We start from the raw sequence: 2,640 nt of genomic DNA on the forward strand, positions 1-2,640 counted from the left end.
CCCTTGGCTCAAATGTGATGGTGGCTTTGGTGACATACCCACCGGTTCACTAGCAATTGGCTAGAGGCCCCCAGTTTATTTCACACCGAAGGGCTGTCAGCTTGTAATGAATTTCAGTCACTGTTGACTCGGTGAATTCATACCAATGACACTGTGATGAAAATCTTTATATCCCATTGCCAGCCCCCTCAGCCGTCCAGCGTGCCAGTCCCCAGCTTAATCCAGGATCTCGCTGGTGCGAAGATACGAGTTTGCTATTTCCCCATTGCTCAAGGGATTCTTATCAGCTATTTTTGGCATCCACCGCAGGTTGTGCTTTGTAACACTCCTCCTCCTCCTCCTTTGTTATTGGCACCAAATCTGGTCAGGTGCACCCTGTGTTTTCACAAATAATACACCACCATCACATCGGGGACATGCTGTGCTTTGAGTGGGAGAACCCCAGTGGAGTATTTAGCAAGAATCTAGTAGTAATTCAGGGCAAAAAAATCTGCTCAATGACACCAGGGCCAGCATCAGCATCACTGAGAGCAGAGTGTAGCTCCTACAACTCCCCACGATCATTGCTTCAGCTGACAGGGCAAATGAACAATAGGCAATCTCAAGTGAAACACTTGGGGTCTAGTGGCTAGATTGTCCCTTGTTCAGGGCTATTCCCTAGAGCTACAATGTGTCTATGTATCACCCTGGGGACTCCCTGAGAGACTCAGAGAGGCACAGTGCCTCCTGGAAGGAGCAACCCTGCATTGACTTGAATGGATTTACATTGGGGATAAATTTGACCCATTGTCTTTTGACTTGTCATCTGAGCACATCTGACCTGGAGCCAGCGAGAGGGAAGGAGTGTTCTCATTACATGCCGTTCCTTGCAGTATTATCTCGGCCTGACATCTCCTTCACTGTCCCATTTTACATAAGCTTTCAATGGCTCACTGACCATTCACTCCCTGTGCTAGTCTGCTTTTGTAGACTTTAAAGGATGGTTCTGGGTGAAGAGAACATACATCTCGCACCAAAAAGGTTGCCCATACCACCTGGGAAGCACAAGCACAAAGACACTCATGCATGCAACACTGTCCACCCCAGGCCTCCTGGCGAACCTTTTACACAATCCTTGGCTGAACTGGCCAGAGAACAGGAGCTGATATTTATTTGGCCTGAATCATGAGATGAGCATAAACCCCCCAGGTCACCTAGATCTTCCAAGGTGTGACACTCGTTCCAAGCATCTGCTTTAGCTCTGTTGAAAAGAATTTCCATGAAAATGGAGAAATACAGCCAGTTCCCATAAATTTGGCTACTTACGCCTAAAGCCGCTGGGCCAGATCCTCAAGTCCTCACTCAGCCAAGCTCTGCGATACAACCGCATTTGCTCCAACCCCTCAGACAGAGACAAACACCTACAAGATCTCTATCAAGCATTCTTACAACTACAATACCCACCTGTGGAAGTGAAGAAACAGATTGATAGAGCCAGAAGAGTTCCCAGAAGTCACCTACTAGAGGACAGGCCTAACAAAGAAAATAACAGAACGCCACTAGCCGTCACCTTCAGCCCCCAACTAAAACCCCTCTAATGCATTATTAAGGATCTACAACCTATCCTGAAGGATGACCCAACACTCTCACAAATCTTGGGAGACAGGCCAGTCCTTGCCTACAGACAGCCCCCCAACCTGAAGCAAATACTCACCAGCAACCACATACACACAACAGAACCACTAACCCAGGAACCTATCCTTGCAACAAAGCCCGTTGCCAACTGTGCCCACATATCTATTCAGGGGACACCATCACAGGGCCTAATAACATCAGCCACACTATCAGAGGCTCGTTCACCTGCACATCCACCAATGTGATATATGCCATCCTGTGCCAGCAATACCCCTCTGCCATGTACATTGGTCAAACTGGACAGTCTCTACGTAAAAGAATAAAAGGACACAAATCAGATGTCAAGAATTATAACATTCATAAACCAGTCGGAGAACACTTCAATCTCTCTGGTCACGCTAGTACAGACATGAAAGTTGCGATATTACAACAAAAAAACTTCAAAACCAGACTTCAGCGAGAGACTGTTGAATTGGAATTCATTTGCAAATTGGATACAATTAACTTAGGCTTGAATAGAGACTGGGAGTGGCTAAGTCATTATGCAAGGTAACCTATTTCCCCTTGTTCTTTCCTATCCCCCCCCCCCCCAGACGTTCTTGTTAAACCCTGGATTTGTGCTGGAAATGGCCCACCTTGATTATCATACACATTGTAAGGAGAGTGATCACTTTAGATAAGCTATTACCAGCAGGAGAGTGGGGTGGGGGGAGAGAAAACCTTTTGTAGTGGTAAACACCCATTTTTTCATGCTTTGTGTGTATAAAAAGATCTTCTATACTTTCCACAGTATGCATCCGATGAAGTGAGCTGTAGCTCACAAAAGCTTATGCTCAAATAAATTGGTTAATCTCTAAGGTGCCACAAGTACTCCTTTTCTTTTTGCGAATACAGACTAACAAGGCTGTTACTCTGAAATCAGTCACTTTTTATTCAGCCAAATTCCCACTGATGCCAATGGGAGTTTTGCTTGAGTAAGGACTCAGTAAACGTTGAGTAAAGATCTCAGGACCTTTTGCCCTAGAG

Source organism: Eretmochelys imbricata, chromosome 1 (assembly GCF_965152235.1).
Source record: "Eretmochelys imbricata isolate rEreImb1 chromosome 1, rEreImb1.hap1, whole genome shotgun sequence".
Taxonomy (NCBI): Eukaryota; Metazoa; Chordata; order Testudines; family Cheloniidae; genus Eretmochelys; species Eretmochelys imbricata.